General features: G+C 43.6%; 1 protein-coding gene across 4 annotated transcripts in view; it reads right to left on the minus strand.

Annotated features, from left to right (window-relative positions):
* The window catches only part of LOC124596554 (pleckstrin homology-like domain family B member 1), a 1,048,367-nt gene that overhangs the window by 546,224 nt on the left and 482,932 nt on the right, over nucleotides 1–19,211 (minus strand). The gene's annotated exons all lie outside the window — the stretch shown is intronic.

The raw sequence follows: 19,211 nt of genomic DNA on the forward strand, positions 1-19,211 counted from the left end.
TTTTAAAATCATAGCTTTTATCGTATTGTTGGGACCCAAGGATTAGAAACCCCGTAATGTTAATTTCGTTTGGGTGAAATCACACTGTGCGGTCGATCACTGGCAATGAAGCTGTTGACCAGTCAGCCACAGAAACTGCTGTGACAGGACATTACCAACTGGACTGCTATCCCAAGCACGGATTACCGTTATGTCCTACACAGAAGCACGACGGAAGACGGGCAATGCGAATGGGAGGAAACAAGACACAGAGGCAAGAAGTAAACAATAATTCAACCGTCTGTCCCTACTCCACTACCTCTCGTAAGAATTCGATCGAGACATATCGCCTCTCTAATAGCTAGTTTCAGATTTAACCACGGATGATTCCATAAATATCTTCAGAAAATGCTCATTGTATACACATTCTTTTGCTCTTGTGGGGAAGAGGAGAACGCAGAACACCTCTTCTTTGATTGCCCTTGACTACATGGAGGTACTAAATTCATGTTTTGTAAAAATCTGATCATACTCCGGCTGCAGCCGTGACTGGGAACTTCGCGTTAGGGCACTGAAGCTCACACTCCGAGATGAAGCGAACGTTTTATAAAAGACTTTGGTCTTCCCTGTGCAGCTAAGGTTAGTCGATATACCTAATTGCGTAGCTGGCCATAGTTGTTTATCCAGAAACGTTCGCTTCATCTCGGGGTGTGACCTTCAGGAAACACCATCGAAACAGGTATTTAAGACCCAACGGAACCGACCGGCCGCCGTGCCATCCACAGACCTTAGATGTCACCGGATGCAGATACGGAGGGGCATATGGTCAGCACAACGCTCTCCTGGACGTTGTCAGTTTTCGAGACCGGTGGCCGCTACTTCTCAGTCATGTAGCTCCTCAACTGTCCTCACAAGATCGAGTGCACCCCGCTTCCCAACAGCACTCGGCAACCTTAGGTAGGTTTGACAAAAGCGACAACAAACTGCGTTGTTCCTGTGATGTTTGGTTTGTGGGGTGCTCAACTATGCGGTCATCAGCGCCCGTACAAAGTCCCAATCTTTACACAGTCCAATTTTTATACAATCCAATCTAGCCACTGTCACGAATGATAATAATGATGATGATGATGATGATGATATGATAAGTACATCACAAACACCCAGACCCCACGCAGAGAAAATCCCCAGCACGGCCGGGAATCGAACCTGGGACACCGTGATCCAGAGGCAGCAACGCTAGACCACGAGCTGCGGACACGTTGTTCCTGTGACAACCTACTACTACCGTTTGCTTCAGTTATTGCCATGATATCGAGTTTATGCTGTCTATAAAGGATTTTACGAGCGATGTGTGTGAATCTGGCGGTCGGCAGGAAGTCTGTATATTTACCCATCAGTGCAAAAGTGCAGTTTACTATTGTTCATGTTGGTTTTCACAGCTAGTTCGGACGAGCAAAATACCATCTTCAATCACAAGAATCGAAATAGTTCTTCGGATAATAGATAAAAATCGTTTCGTGAATAAATTTCAGATTAATTATATTCGCAATTTTGTCGGACACCATATCTGTCGTGACTGCACAGTACGATGAACTGTGTAGCGTCCTTGGCCAATAGCATCTATTATTCGTCGTGTATATCGGTTTATAGCAGCTTATCTTAGCGCTCGTTCTATATACAGGGACCAAGGCTCGTGCCATAAGCGTATATGTGCATGAAGAACTGCTAAAGTCGACTAATATACGCTGATGAGCCAAAATATGATGACCTCTGTCCACCGCGAGACTGAATGTCTCCTGTGACGTTGCTAACACGGAAAGTATACAAGCAGAGCAGAGCAAAATGAACAATCATTGTGGTGACGGTACACGCCGCAAATGGAGAAGATCAACTGACCTAAGCGACTTTTACGATGTGCAGACCGTTATGACGCAGCAGTTGGAAACTCTCCACTCGAAAATGACAAAGTTGGTGGGCTGTTCGCGCGCTACTGTCGTCGATCATCGATAATTTGTCGACAGCAGTCGGCCACCGCAAGCATGCTGCAAGTCAACGCAGTGTCACCGACGGCGCCAATCCGGAGGCGGCTTGAGCCACGCCGCTCGGACTTTCGAGGCACTGAATACGGTCGCGTGGGACAAGCAAGACGCTTCAGTTTGGTGGGTGTTCTGCATTTGCTTCCAGAGCTCCGCTGAGCTTATATGATACTAGATTATACCGAATGTTGAGGCGCGCCTTGCGGACGGGGGTTTCCAGAAACATCTCGTTCTTTGGCGTTTGTTGCCCTTCGTAACATCTGTCACAATAGCTAATTACAGGACGTGTATACAGCCACTTTGGTTGCATAAAATTTTGTCAATTGACCACAGGTTCGGTTGCACTGGAGAAATCATCAGAACAAAAAGACATATGGAATACATGTAACCATACCATGGTTTAAAACGTCTGGCCAAAAGCGCTCTCGTCAAACAGAAATGTCATAGGACATAGGCTGTTTGAAGAGAGCACTTTTGCTCAGACGTTTTTAACCATGGTGCTATTACCATCATTCCATGTAACTTTATATTCTGATGACGATTGCCCTAGTCCGATCGAAGCCGTAGTGGCTGTATATACGTCCTGTAATTAAATAGCACACAGTTGCTGGATCACGGCCAATCAAATGTTTGAAAGTTCAAGTTTCAAATCTGTTTCCGGACAGTCGCTGCTATGCGTTCTGTGGCACGCAGAACTTCTCTCTGGATTTTGTTAATGAACTATGAACAAGCTATGTGGGAGAGGACTGGTTCCAGTGCTTCGATCTAGTAGACGTGTCTGAGGCTAATTTGCCGCCTTCTTACAGCCAATCGCCTTGATAATTTCTGAATTTAGAAAGTTTGACGATTTGCCAGAATCGCAGTACAATAGACACAGGAAAGATTTGTTAGTGTACAAGAATAACATATGAAAATACAGTATTCCTTAGTTGTGGAAAGGTAAATTTCGTTTCGATTCCAACTGAAACTGCATATAACAAACCCAACATGTTGCTCATTAGAATAAATCTTCGGAGAAGTGGAATCTGGCAGTAATCCAAGAGCCTGCGTACGGTCAGAACTTTTCTGTGAGAACTTCAGAGAATAGAAAAATGTTTCTCTCTTTTTTAAGTTCTTTACTTGGACGGAGAGTTCTTATCAGATTCCAGTCTCGATTATTGTCACTGTATGGACAAATTCTGGCTATCACGAACATTCTTAGTTTACTTACGAGTTGTAGCCTATGACGAACTGACCAGTGAGACGCAGAGTACCAGAAGACTCTTTTCGCTGAGCTTCAGTATTCCTGATGGCAACTTTCAACGCCAGACAAAGACATAACTTTAGAAGTGCACTACTTCACACGATGAACTTAACACAAATGCTTTTCTGAGTTCTCAACGAATAGTTAACACACTATCAGAATCATTCATCAGATATTTAATTCTTCAATCATTCAGAACATTACCCAGATTCAGATTTCAAATTTCAAAGTAAAGAGTAAAGTACATTAACGTTTTCGGGAAGATCAGATTAAAACACACTGAGATGACGTCATGGGATAGCGATATGCATGTATACATGTGGCGACAGTATAAAAGCGAAGCTCCGCTGTCGTTTGGATGCAGGTGATCGACGTGAAAAGGTTTCCGACGCAATTCTAGCCGCACGACGGGAATCAGCAGACTGTAAACACGGAATGGTTGTCGAAGCTAGCCGCATGGTACATTCCATTTTGGAAATTGTTAAGGAGTAGGCCTACAATATTCCGAGATCCACAGTATCCAGAGTGTGCAGAGAATACCACATTTCAGGCATTGCCTCTCACCACAGACGACGCAGCAGCCGCAGCAGCCGCGGCCTTCACTTAACGACCGAGAGCAGTGGTGTCTGCGAGGAGTTGTCAGTGCTAACAGACAATCAACGCTGTGTGAAAAAACTGCAGAAATCAATGTGGGACGTACCAAAAACGTACCCGTTAGGGCAGTGCGGTGAAATTTGGCGTTAAGGGGCCGTAGAGCAGACAACGACATTAGTGTGTCGCTAACAGTATGATATCGCTTACAATGCCTCTCTTGGGTTCGTGAGGTTATCGGTTAGACCCTAGACGACTGGAAAGCTGTGGTCAGATGAGTCACGATTTCACTTGGTGAGTTCTGATGGTAGAGTTCTAGTGTGGTGCAGACCCCATGAAACCATCGACCAATGCTGTCAACAACGGACTGTGCAAAATGGTGGTGCCTCCGTAATGTTGTGGGTTGTGTTTACATGGAATGGAATGGGTCCTCTGGTCCAAATGAACCAATAATTGACTGGAAAATGACGCTTTTTGCAGCCATTCACTGACATGTTCCCAAATACCGATGGATTTTTTATGTATGTTGATGCACATCATGTCACTGAGCCACTGTTGTTGGCGATTGGTTTGAAGAATATTCTGGACAATTCGAGCGAACGATCTAGCCGCCCGGTTCCCCCGACGAGGAACCCGTCGATAATTTGTGAGACTTAATTGAGAGGTCAATTTGAGGAGAAAATCGTGCACCGCCGACACTTTTGCAATTACAGATGGTGGTAGAGGCAGCATGCCTCAATATTTCTGCAGGGGACTTCCAACGAGTTGTTGAGCCCATGACACATCGTTCCTGCATTATGGCGGGCTAAAAGGGGTCCGACAGGATATTAGGAGGTATCCTATGACTTCTGCCACCTAAGTGTATACAGTGTTTATCTTTGATATGTCAAGATCAGCAGTTCAATAACTCAAAAATCGTAATTGTTTTTAGTCAGTTGAAATTCAAACAAAAACGCTTTCACTCGTCCACCGAAAACAATATCTCAGCACCAAGTCTTCACACGCGGAGTGGCCGCGTGGTTAGAGGCGCCATGTCACGAATCCTGCGGCTCCTACCCCCAGAGGATCGAGTCCTCCCACGGGTATGGTTGTGTGTGTTGCTCTTAGCGCAAGTTGTTGTATGTTAACCGGGGACCTAGAAACGACGGAGAATCTCCGTCCCCGGCGCAGCCGCTGTGGTCCGCAACCCCACGACGACTACCGCAATCCACTTCACCCCTCCACCGCCCCACATCGAAACCAGGGATATTGTGCGGTCCAGCCCCCGGTGGACCTTCCCAGGGAACGTCTCACACCAGACGAGTGTAACCCCTATGTTCGCGTGGTGGAGTAATGGTGGTGTACGCGTACGTGGAGAACTTGTATGCGCAGCAATCGCTGACATAGTGTAGCGGGGTAAGGGGAACCAGCCCGCATTCGACGAGGCGGATGGAAAACCGCCTAAAAACCATCCACAGACTGGCCGGTTCACCGGACCTCGACTCGAGTCCGCCGGGCAGATTCATGCCGGGGACAAGGCGTTCCTTCTCGCTCCGAAAAGCCGTGCGTTGGAGCGCTCGGCTAACCGGGCGGGCACAAGAGCAAGTGAGATTAAGTTAGTTTAAGTAGTGTGTAAGTCTAGGGACCGATGACCTCGGTAGTTTGGTCTCTTAGGAATCCACACAAATTTGAACATTTGAACACACGCAGTGTCTGCAGTGTTAGTTCAGCGGACGGGCAGGCACAGTGAAGGCCACTTACACCCCTTTGCACACCGGAGGAGGTGGCGCACGTCGCCGCACGTCCATCGCATAAACACAGTCGGGTATGCAGCGGACGCGTCCGCGCTCCTCCCTGACCTTACGCACGCGCCTGTGTAAGCTCTGATTGCTGCGTGCGCACGCCCCCTCCTCATCGACTCGGCCCTCTCAGTCCCCGCCGTATCGAATGACACGTGCGGTGCTGACGCATAGCCGGCAAATAGGTCACTGGCCGCCGCGCCGTTCAGCTTCTCTGTAGCACGTACACAATTCTGCCCAGCGCACGGGTGCAGGCCGAACGTACAGTGCCGCTCTAAAGGTTTTGACAACGGCTATTGTGTCAGCTGTTTTACTGGCGTCTTTGGTCAACGTCTTTCACGTTTAATAAATAAATAAATAAATAAATAATAAGCCGTATTTCATGCTTTTATAACAAATGAAATATTCTAGAAACAGTTTGGAAAATTGGAAATTTGTGGAAAGGACGTATGGGACCAAACTGCTGAGGTCATCGGTCCCTAAGCTTACGCACTACTGAATCTAACTTGAACTAGCTTACACTAAGGCCAACACACACATCCATGCTCGAGGGAGAGCTCGAACCTCTGAGGGGAGGAGCTGCGCGAACCGTGCAAGGCGCCTTAGACAGCTCGGCTACCCCGCGCGGCAGAAACAATTTGGTCATTGTGATTCAGGAATAAGACACTCGTTGTCTCGAGTTTAATCTTAGCAAGTGCTTAAATTTTTAATGAAAATCATCAAGAATGACAGCTGAAGACTCTTCGTTCTGACAGTGGCTTTGTTAAAAGAGGGAGAAGGAGCGGACACAGGTTCGAGGACTCTCTTGTCGTTGGTGCGCGGAACTTCCCTGAAAGTATCAACAGTAGTTAACGGTTTAACTATTCAAAAGGCAATGGAAAGCACTACATTAAAGAAAAAGAAAGTCTCAATCTAGATACAAGGAAAGGGAGGGGGGCGTTGGAGAAGTGGGGAGGAGGTAAGGATTTCTGGTTAGACAAATATGTGGTAACAGACGGCAGCAGAGAATGGTAGAAAGAGGAGTAGTTGTGATCCGAGTCTGCATCTACTCCTTGTAATCTCGTATTGGAATCTGTCTGATCATGACGTAATCCAGCTGAAATTTTCCCCCAGCCTCCAGCGCATTTCCAAGTATATGTCTTCTCTTGTAATTTTTGAACAGTTTATACTCTAATACTAGTAGAAATTTATTGCAAAGCACAGTCTTTCTTCTTTTCCAGTCCTACCACCGAGTTTATTTTCCCCTATAACACTTCAAATGGTTCAAATAGCTCTGAGCACTATGGGACTTAACATCTGAGGTCATCAGTCACCTAGAACTTAGAACTGCTTAAACCTAACCAACCTAAGGACATCACACACATCCATGCCCGAGGCAGGATTCTAACTTGCGACCGTAGCAATCGCGCGGTTCCGGACTGAAGAGCCTAGAACCGCTCGGCCACAGCGGCCGGCCCCTGTAACACCATTTTCAGGTCCTTCCCCTACTGTAGCATCCCAGAGCCTTACATGCAAGTCCGAAAGAGCACTGTATCGTGTTTATGATTTACACAAAGTGGATATTTCGTCCATAGGGGACTGCATTATGAGGGCTGCGACTTTCGATCAATACAAAGTTTCTGTGTCATTCGCTTGTTTATTTTGCCACTACGCGTTTTTACGGGTTACGCCATAATCTTCATGTGGAGAACTGTTTATTTATATGGCTGGTGTTGGTCAAGAGTACAGACGTCTTTTCACAGTCTCAGACCATGGGCAGTGTATATTTTGCGTTTTTTGCTAACGATAAAAACTATTTAGGAAAGGCATTTTGGAGGCTAAAAAACGTGAATTTCTGACGCTGAGTTGTACTTAAAGGGACGGTAGAGTTGTAAAAGGTCTGCATACTGTTCCCAGATGTATGTCCTCACCAGTGCACATTTCATTTACACTGTCACTTCAAAGATGATGTACATGTTATAGGTTTTTTTTTTACCTTGGATACAGGGATAAAAGATTAAATAGTTTTTACACAAATATGTTTTTCTTTTTTAAAATATATGAATGGGTTGCACCAGAAGTTTGAATTGCACACAACTCAGTTATTATATTAGGTAGTTATATATACAATTGTTTTCCTGAATATGAATGTGCAGCAGCATTGGATATAACAAAAATTAAATTGTTATGTATATAAATATGTTTTCCTTTTGTTTTAAAAGTGTGAACGTACTGTACTTGAATATAGATACGCGCAAACTTCAACTATCATATTAATTTCTTATGTATAAAGAACTGGTCATGCGTATGTATTTTAGGCCGAACTTATTGAAGATTGAATAGGAGTGATTACATTGATTGCTGTGTATTGAAACTGTGAATGGTTTTGTCCAAGCTGTTGAAAAAGTTGATTGAGCCTGTTTTACTACTGTAGCTGAGTAGATGTTCCCAAAGTTTCTTTCTGTGTATATAGATTTCTCGTTCGTCATGTAGAGACATTCTGTGTCCTCTGTTCATTGTATGTAGTCTTTCGAGTTTGCTTTCTACATCGTGAAATGGATGTCATGTATCTTTTATATGGGAGGCTATTACAGATTTGTGCGGTTTGTTGTATAGGAAGGCGTTGATGTTTTCTTTGTATCTGGTGTGTAGAAGTTACGGCCTGTTTGACTTATGTATTGAGTCAGGCGTTTACTACATATTATTTTTTATATTCCAGAGGATTAAAATTTATCTTGATTGCGTTTTAAGTTATGAGGAAGTCTTTGGCAAATTTTTTTTGTTTCTTTGAAATTTAATTCTTATTTTGTGTCGCTTGAAGATACTGGCAGTGTTCGGGAGATGTTATAGAGGAAGGGGATGCATGTTCTTGACTTTTGGTGGTCATTTTGTTAATTTTATTTTCATTTCTTACTAAACTCTCTAAAAGTCTGAGTTTATACCCAGCTATTTTATACTACAGCTATTTGTTTTGTGATTTGTATGTCATTCTGGATGCTTTCATTACTCTGTGGAATTTTTGGAGTTCTATGGATGATTGAGCGGTAAGCTGCTAGTTTGTGCCTGTTGGGGTGGCAGGAGGAAGCTTGTATGATTATGTGTGTGGTAGTTGATTTCCTGTGAATCTGTAAGGCATTTTCTATCTGGTTTTCAGATGATTACACCGAGGAAGTTAATGGCGTTATTTGTTTCCTGTTCACAGGAGATATTCTCGTGGGTTTTGTGCATATATTCTTGTGCATTTTGTTTGATGTTTGGAGGATTCTTTATCATAGTTTGTGTTTTCCCTCAATGACCAGAAATGTATCATTGACATATCATCGGTAGGACTAAACTTTTTGAATGCATATTGGCCTTTTTGTGAAAATTTGTGATCTAGGTGGCTGAGGAATAGTTCGGCTATAGTTCATGCTGGCAGCCATAGCTAACTCATTTGTTTGTTAGTGGATTTTTCTATTTAAAGGAATAATTACATTTCAATAAAAGTTCCAGAAGGATAGTGAATTCTATGATCCCTGTCTGGGAGAGCTGCTTCTATTTTATTAGGTTCTGTTTAATAAAGGCTGAAGCATCGTGAATTGGGATGTAAGTATACAGATTTGTTACATCTCATGAAGGGGGATGTTACTACACGGATTTGTTAAATCTAGGGAGATAATTAGGCACTTGTTAGTACTGTGTATGTCTTTCAGGTCACTGGAAAATTCAACACAAACACAAAGTCATCCTGTACCACCTCGTTGAGTTTCTGAAGAATTTTGTACCAAGTGTAATGCTTGAATTTGAGATCAGTCTTGTGGAGCAATCTTTTTTGTGAGCCGTTAATTCGTATCTTACGCGTGGTGATGTTGGATTCATGCATATACATTGGTGCTTTGCCCTTTCACTAAGCAGAAAGTTATTTTTGAGAAGGGCACATTCATATATTTTAAAAAAGAAAACAACGTTTGTAGAAACTATTTAATCTTTTCTCTCTGTGTCCAACGTAACCAAACATATCTGTAACACGTACAACATATTTGAAGCGACTGTGTAAATGTAATGTGTAGAGGAGAGGACATACATCTGGGAACAGTATGTAGCACTTTTACAACTCTATCGTCCCTGTAAGTGCAATTCACGCTCAGAATTTCATGATGTTTAATTCCAAAAGTGCCTTTTTCAAATTTTCAGTTTTTATCGTCACAAAAAGATGCAAAATAACCTACGCTGCTCTTGGTCTGCAACCATGAAAAAACTTCTGTACTCTTCACCAACACCAGCCACGTAAATAAACAATGTTCCACCTGAAGATTATGGTGTGAACCATCGAAACGCGTACTGGTAAAATAAACAAGTGACGGACGCAGAAACCGTTTTATTTGTATAGCACAGGTACCGCAAAGTTGTATTTATTCGCCGATACCGGGCAAGGGACTTTCAATTGAAACATACAACATCCCCTCCCCCCTCCCTCTCTCTCTCTCTCTCTCTCTCTCTCTCTCTCTCTCTCTCTCTCTCTCTCTCTCTCCCGGTACGGGAATATACATAATGAATGTAAGAGTGATGTTGGAGACATATGGAAGTTTGGGTGTGGCCGTGAGTCGTGATCGGCTAGCCTAATGCTAAGGCGACCGCTCACGATAAGCATAAAATCCGAGTTCGAGTCGCTTTCCGTTCACTGGTATTCCATTATACAGCTGAATGTTGTCCATATTCCCAACTGCAAATACATTTCATGTTAGTGATAGGATTATACCGATTCGAATCAACAAACCAGTGCCAACAATAATTCACGCATACATGCCGATGTCAATAGAAGAAGAAGAAGAAGAAGAAGAAGAAGAAGAAGAAGAAGAAAGAGAGGAAGTGTATGAGGATATGAAACAGATTACTCAGTATGTAAAGGGAGATGAAAATCTAAGAATCATGATGGTTTGTAATCGTAAGGGAAGGAACTGGAAATGGCATTAGAGAACAAGATAAACTCTGTAATAGGAAATGGAGAGAAAAAATTTGCAATAAATTTCAGCTATTAACGAAGTATAAGCTATTCAAAAATGGCAAGAGGAGGATTTATACTTGGAAAAGCCCTGGAGACAAGGGGACAATTCCAGCTGGATCACATCACCGTCAGATAGATCCAGAAATCTGATAATGGATCGTAAGGCACACCCAGGAGTAGATGGTTATGATGAATAGTAGACTGAAGTTAGAAAGAACGGTCCAGAAGAATCAGCGTGGAAGGAAATAAGATACTGACGTACTGAGGAGTGGTTAGGTGCATTTTAAGCTATCTTTGGATGTCGATACTGCGATGTAGCATATCACAATCTTCACCTCAGATGAACAAGATTGTACATTCTATAAAAGACAACGACGGAAGCTGGACAGACAAATATAGGTACAAAGAAGGTATGAAGGAACCTTGGGTGACAGGAGAAACACAGCAGCTGAATCACGAAAGAAGGAAGCAAGACGTTCAGTGACAGAGGGGAATACATCTGTATAATTAGTCCATCACGAATGAAACAAATAGGAAATGCAGAGAAGCCAAAGCGAAATGGCTGCAGGGAAAAAATGCGAAGAAATTGACAACAAGTGGTCATTCAAAGAATAGATTCCGCATAAAGGAAAGTGAAAGCAACTTTCGGTCAAATCTGAAGCAAAGGCGTCAATGTTACGAGAGCAAGAGAAATTCCGTTGTTAAAAGCAGAGGAGAGAGCGGACAGGTGGAGAGAGTACAATGAATACCTCTACGAGAGGGATGAGTTGTCTGATGAAGAGCAGGAAGACGAAATGGTGGTAGATATGGGAAGCATGGGGATCCGCTGTTAGAGTCTGAGTGTAACAAGTTTGGAAGTCTTGTGTTCAAAAAACATGAAAGGTACCGATAACATTCTTTTGAAACCTCTAAAGTCATTGAGGAACTGGCAATCAAACGACTATCCCAGTTGAATTTGAGAGACTGAATGCATACCATTCCCACAATGTTGAAGGTAGGAAGGGCAGATAAATTTTAGAACTACTGCACTGTCAGCATAACAAGTGAAGTCTCCAAGTTTCTGACAAGAATAATATACATAAGAACGGAAAAGAAAAACGAGGAGCTGTTAAATTAGGATCTGTCTGGTTTCACGAAAGGTAGAGGCAGCAGAGAGGCAGTTCTGAGGTTGTCCTAGATATGGATCAAGGCTTACGATAATTCAAGACAAGTTCATAGGGTTTGTAGACCCGCAAAAAAGAGTTCGACAAACACCCTGAGATGTTAGCAAATTTCTCTTTCTGAGAAATGCTTTTTATGCTATTGTCAGTCTGCATTTTATATCCACTACTGTTTGGACCATTGTAAGTTATTTTGCTGCTGCAATAATAAAACTCCTCTATTGCCTTTATTGCCACTTCCTATGCAAACTGCCTCAACACCACCCAATTTAATTGAGCTACAGCATATAACCGTTTCACTTTTGTTGATGTATATCTTATAACTTTTGGTCAAGACACTATCCATTCGTTCAACTACTCTTCTAAGTCCTTTGCGTCTTTGACAGAATCACAATGTCTTCCGCGAACGTTAAGATATGTATTATTTCTCCCAGACCTCAGAGGTCCACAAGTTTTATTTTAGTCTTACGACAGAGAGAACATTATTTTTAGCAAATTAGCAGCAAAATATAATCAGATCTCAGGATTTCTATGGAAGTAAAATACAGTCTACGACACACGCACCACCAATGAATCATCCAAATGGGACAGAAATCAGTGGATGTGATGTAGATGTACAGACAAAAAAATGATTACAATTTCAAAAAAACTTAATGATTTATTCAAGAGAAAGAGCTTGACAAATTGAGCAAGTCAACAACACGTTGGTCCGCCTCTTGCCCTTATGCAAACAGTTTTTCGGCTTGGTATTGATTGATATAGTTTTTGAATGAGGTTCCGAGGGATTTCGTTCCAAATCCTGTCATACTGGCGTGTTATATCTTCAGAATCCCGAGCTGGTTGGACGACACTGCCCATAAAGCTCACAATATTCTCAACTGGGGACATATCGGGTAACATTGCTAGCCAAGATAGGGTTTGGCACGCACGAAGACAAGCAGTAGAAACTCTCTCCATGTGCGTGCGAGGATTCTCTTGCCGAAATATAAGCCCAGGATGACTTGCCATGAAGGGCAACAAAACGGTGCTTAGAATATCGTCGAAGAACTGCTGTGCTGTAAGGGTATCACGGACGACAACCAAAGAAGTCCTATGTTGTAAGCCAGTAAGGTGGGGGAGAGTCAGGTTGATATTCCACTGCCATCTGCAGTGTCTCCAGACACGTGTTCGCTGGTGATCGGGGCTCCGTTTCAAGCGGACTCATCACTGAAGGTAATTCCACTCCAGCCAATGAGATTGCAGACGTAAGGAGTCTCTGGAGACGCTCCAGAGGTCGGTGGATACCAACCTGACATCCTGGACTTACATTTCAGCAAGATAATACCTGCACACGGCGAGAGTTTCTACTACTTGTCTTCGTGCTTGCCGAACCCTGTCTCGGCCAGCAAGGTCGCCAGCTCTCCCCCCAATTGAAAATGTTGGAAGCATTAAGGGCAGGACCCTCCAACCATCGCGGGATTTTGACGGTATAACGCTGCAAGTAGACAGAATTTGGCTGGATATCTCTCAGAAGGACATTCAAGAACTCTATTAAACAACTCCAAGCCGAATAACTGTTGCATAAGGGGGAGGTGGACCAACGCATTATTGTCTTGCTGAGTTTGTCAAGCTCTTGTTCTTTAATAAATCACCCCATTTTTCTGAAATTTTAATCATTTGGTAGTCTGTACATGTACATCACATCTACAGATTTCCGTCCCATTCGGATAATTCCTTCGTGGTGCGTTCTTTTTTTGCCTTAGAGTGCAAAAAGTTGAGAAAATGATTACTTTTGGACGCGTGGGGGACACGCGTGACCTTAAACTGGCCGTGGGTAATCTGTCAGCGGAAACTCTTTTCTTCTGGCGTACCTAATTTCAAGTGCATGCCTCAGTTCAAGCGGACTCAGACGATCATGTTTAAACGGACAGCGAACAGGAAGAAGGAGCAACGAATACCGCGGCTACCCGCGTAACCCAACGCTGGCACGCGGCTGGTGATGTACGAGCGGTCACGAGCGTAACGGACAGGCTGTCAGGACGTCGGAAACCCGAGCGCGGAGCGACGGCGTGGTCGTCTGGGTAAGAAATGCATGAGCCGCCCCCGCGCCGGCGCCGATAAATAATTTAGTCGCAGGAAGTGGACTCACTCACGCACTGTCCGCTGCCACCCAAGATTCGTGGAATCTTTTCGAATATTTGATGAGTAATCTCACTTTGACTACCATCTACCCAGCACGAATACACCGAATCTCCTGCAAAAGGAAAATGTAAGTTAAACAGAGAGAAAGAGAGAATTCTTTCTACTGTGCTTCCCTGCAACTCCGTTTCCTGGCAGATAAGAGCTTCTGAACACACAAGAATCGAAAAAGCTTGTCCGAGTTCTAACAATACCACGACTTGCAAAGTAGCTTAGAAATCAGATTAATAATGTTGCTCACGCAGCATATGTTCGCTTTATCGGGCAACATAAAGTTATTGAATGTGGATGGTATCGTCAGAATGGAAATAATGAAGTCACTGTAAAAAAATGGTTCAAATGGCTCTGAGCACTATGGGACTCAACTGCTGAGGTCATTAGTCCCCTAGAACTTAGAACTAGTTAAACCTAACTAACCTAAGGACATCACAAACATCCATGCCCGAGGCAGGATTCGAACCTGCGACCGTAGCGGTCTTGCGGTTCCAGACTGCAGCGCCTTTAACAGCACGGCCACTTCGGCCGGCTTCACTGTAAAAAAGTCATTAATTTTGGCACTTATCTTGAATGGATTCCCACGTAGATTTCGTCAAAGTTGTTATGGCTCATCTTGTTGATTCTAGGGTGATTCTACTTTGACTGCTAGAAGGTCCAGGTCTGTATTTTATCAATATTTGAAGACCTAACAAATGCGTTTTTCAGGAAATTCTTGATGATCAAACAATCCCAGATCAGAACAACGGTATAGTAGAAATAATTTTTGACTTGGTGTTCACGATCCACATTTTTATTAAACTTCTTGCAAATTCACATATACTACTTCTTAATTGTCACATCATCAAGAAAACAGTTTTATATCAATGTTCATGTATTTAATTTCCACTTTAACCAAACACAAGACTTGACTGTTCTTTTACAAAGCGAAATAACGACTTAACTTCTGCAAAGTGAAGCAAAGACCTGTGCGCCTTCGCGCCAAAACGGTTACAAGTAAGTCAAAGATTATGACAGTCTCACAGAAATGAATACACACAAGAACCATATCACTGTAATATATCGATACATCGGAGTATCTATACATTAATGAAACCAAATGTGAATATTGTCACAAAAATATGTCTGTTACTTCGCAGAAAAGTAGTACGATATTACTGGTATCGAAAACTGGGGTTGGAGTGCCGTAATGGTCACGTAAATAAAGAACCATTATAGAGTACTGTCAGAGAGTAAGCAATTTATCGTAACTTAGTTGACAACTGTTGTATCTAGAGGGTAGGGTACTGTAAGGTTCTCATAGAAGTTACTGATTTCAGTCATACATCAACGTCTCCAGAATGCTGAAAGTTTCAGTTACAACATAGGATGTCAAACACATGCATTTGTTCAGCGGTGTTTGCCTGTGCCTTATTCTAAATCATAATTTTCGTCTACTGCATGGGCTGACAAACAGCACTAGATTCGATTGTTCGTATTACCAAATTTCATCTCACTCTCTCTACATTAAGTTGACAAACGTTATGGGACACCGATGTGCACAAATACTTATGCCTGTAGTAAAATGTACACAGGGCAAAAAAGGCAGTGCATTGGTGGAGCTGTCATTTGCATTCAGGTGATTCATGCGAAAGTCTTCCGACGTGATTATTGCTACACGACGGAACTAACAGACTTTGAAAGCGGAACAGTAGTTGCAGCTAGGCGCATGGGCTTTTCCATTTCAGAAATCGTTAGTGAATTAACGATCAAGAGCAGCGGTGTTTGCATACAGCAGTCAGTGCTAACAGACAAGCAATGATACGTGAAATAACCGGAGAAATCAATGAGAGACATAGGATGAATTTATCCATTAGGATTGCATGGCGAAATCTGGCGTTTGTGGTACGGCAGAAGACGACCAACGCGAGTGGTTTTGCTAACAGAACGATATCGCCTGCAGCGCCTCTTCTGCTCTCGTGACCAAATCGACTGGACTTCTGGCTAGTGGAAAACGGGGCCTGATCAGATGATTCCCGATTTCAGGTGGTAAGAGCTGAAGGTAGGGTTCGGGTGTGGCGCAGTTCGCATGAAGCCATGGACTCAACTTGTCAACAAAGCACTGTGCTAGCTGGTGGTTGATCCATAACGGTGTGCGCTGTTTTTACACTGAATGAGTGGGTCGTCTGGTCCAACTGAACCGATCATTGGCTGGAAATGGTTATGTTCGGCTACTTCGATACCGTTTGCAGCCATTCATGGACTTCATGTTCCCAAACAACGATGGAATTTTTATGGATGGCATTGCGCCATGTCACCGGATAACATTTGTTGCCAACTAGTTTGAAGTATATTTTGGAACATTTGAGCGAACAGTTTGGCCACCCAGATCGCCGACATGAATCCTATCGAACACTTGCGGGACATAATCGAGAGGCTAGTTTTAGCACAAAACCCTACACCTCTAAGACGTCCGAAAATACGGACAGCTATAGAGGCAACATGGCTCAGTATTTCTGCGGGGACTTCCGACGACTTGTTCAGTCCATGCCACGTCGAGTTGCTGTATCTCAGTGTATGTGACATATTCTACACTACTGGCCATTAAAATTGCTACAACACGAAGATGACGTGCTACAGACGCGAAATTTAACCGACTGGAAGAAGATGCTGTGATATGCAAATGATTAGCTTTTCACAGCGTTCCCACAAGGTTGGCACCGGTGGCGACACCTACAACGTGCTGACATGAGGGAAGTTTCCACCCGATTTCTCATACACAAACAGCAGCTGACCGGCGTTGTCTGGTGAAACGTCGTTGTGATGCCTCGTGTAAGGAGAAGAAATGCGTACTATCACGTTCCCGACTTTGATAAAGGTCGGATTGTAGCCTATCGCGCTTGTGGTTTATCGTATCGCGACATTGCTGCTTGCGTTGGTCGACAGCCAATGACTGTTAGCAGAATATGGAATCGGTGGGTTCAGGAGGGTAATACGGAACGCCGTGCTGGATCCCAACGGCCTCGTATCACAAGCAGTCGAGATGACAGGCATCGTATCTGCATGGCTGTAGCGGATCGTGCAGCCACGTCTCGATCCCTGAGTCAACTGATGGGGACGTTTGCAAGACAACAACCATCTGCACGAACAATTTCGACGACGTTTGCAGCAGCATGGACTATCAGCCCGGAACCATGGCTGCTGTTAACCTTAACGCTGCATCACAGAGAGGAGCGCCTGCGATGGTGTACTCAACGACGAACCCGGGTGCACGAATGGCAAAACGTCATTTTTTCGGATGAATCCAGGTTCTGTTTACAGCATCATGATGGTCGCATCCGTGTTTGGCGACATCGCGTTGAACGCACATTGGAAGCGTGTATTCGTCATCACCATACTTGCGTATCATCCGGCGTGATGGTATGGGGTGCCATTGGTTACACGTCTCTGTCACCTCTTGTTCGCATTGACGGCACTTTGAACAGTGGACGTTACATTTCAGATGTGTTACGACCCGTGCCTCTACCCTTCATTCGATCCCTGCGAAACCCTACATTTCAGCAGGATAATGCACGACAGAATGTTGTAGGTCCTTTCTGAATACAGAAAATGTTCGACTGCTGCGCTGGCCAGCACATTCTCCAGATCACCAATTGAAAACGTCTGGTCAATGGTGGCCGAGCGACTGGCTCGTCACAATACGCCATTCACTACTCTTGACGTACTGTGCTGCATGGGCAGCTGTATCTGTACACACCATCCAACCTCAGTTTGACTCAATGCCCAGGCGTATCAAGGCCGTTATTACGGCCAGAGGTGGTGGTTCTGGGTACTGATTTCTCAGAATCTATGCACTCAAATTGCGTGAAAATGTAATCACATGTCAGTTCTAGTATAATCTATTTTTCCAATGAATACCCGTTTATCATCTGCATTTCTTCCTGGTGTAGCAATTTTAATGGCGAGTAGTGTATATGCAGGGACTAGACAGTTACACACGTCGCCGGACACTATTACTATTGCGCAAAAAGATTGGCGGTTCACAGAAGACGGTACACTTTCCCGGTTTCCCTGGAGACGCTGTTCTGCTGCGGTACAAATAAACAGTGCATATCAGTGTGATAGAGAAAAACGGCGTGGCAACTGGGATCACTCAACGAAGGTAAAGTACGCGGGGCGGCAATCAATTCTTGTGGTCCTAACTACGTAACAGTACGCAGATTTACTGGGAAATTCTGGCGATGTATGGACAAAGTGGAATGTGATACTCAGATGTAGTAAATTGGTGCCAACAACTTGACTAAGGCTGCGCAAATGTGAGCGATACTGATCGGGAACAAAAGTTCATCGGCAACTAACACCGTCGACAATGTCCAGGCAGTCGGCAAGCTGAGAGAACATCTGGGAGGAATGAGATTTCTCTATAATTAGGTAGCTGACACTACGGTTTGCAGATGGGTCAGTGACTAGGGAGGCGATTTTTGTTCGTCGAGGAATTGACCGATTGGTAACGTGTTCCGACCGTTTTTACAGAGACCTGATAAGTACGTTGTAAAGCATTCTCCATACACCTGTGTCACTTTGAAATGTGGTGCAGCAATCAATAATCGTTACTTAGCCTGCCATAATAATGTGTAACTTACTTTGTGATGTCCCCTGATATAATGTTGGTCCGCCTGGTTGTGGCTTTGTCCTACCACGTTCCGTTACCCACGTTTCATATGTTGGTATACTTCCTGTAATTTTTCGACTGGTTACAGAGGACTGTTATTGAAGAGGGCACACTGAGGTCTCCATGACTTACAAAAAGGGTACTGCAGATGTATAATTCTAGATGACTCAGTGTTGCATTTATGAGGCATCTTTTTATTTTGAATTTATGAATAAATATACAGGCAATATAATTAGGCACAACTATCACGTATCAGACAGTGTTCGGTATAATGGTTCTTTTTTGCATTGTGTCATGTAGACTGAACGTGTGACGAACATTCAGATTTATAACCAAAAATGTGTGGTTATTCTGATCTCAAACGTAATGTATCTCGAACAGAATTACTTCCTCCACGCCAGCCAGCTTTGATTACGAAAACATCGATAATGTGAAACCTAACTCTCACTTTTCTCATATGACAGACATTCTGAAGACAATGGATCAAGACAGTGAGGGACTTAATATCACACCTTCCCTTACTGTAGTATTTTTGAGGGGTATCGAACGTAATTTGTGTCTGAACTGAATATTTTTTGGTAAGGAGTGGTTAAAATGGCTCTGAGCAATATGGGACTTAACATCTATGGTCATCAGTC

The sequence above is a fragment of the Schistocerca americana genome, chromosome 2, assembly GCF_021461395.2.
Source record: "Schistocerca americana isolate TAMUIC-IGC-003095 chromosome 2, iqSchAmer2.1, whole genome shotgun sequence".
In the NCBI taxonomy this organism is placed as follows: domain Eukaryota; kingdom Metazoa; phylum Arthropoda; class Insecta; order Orthoptera; family Acrididae; genus Schistocerca; species Schistocerca americana.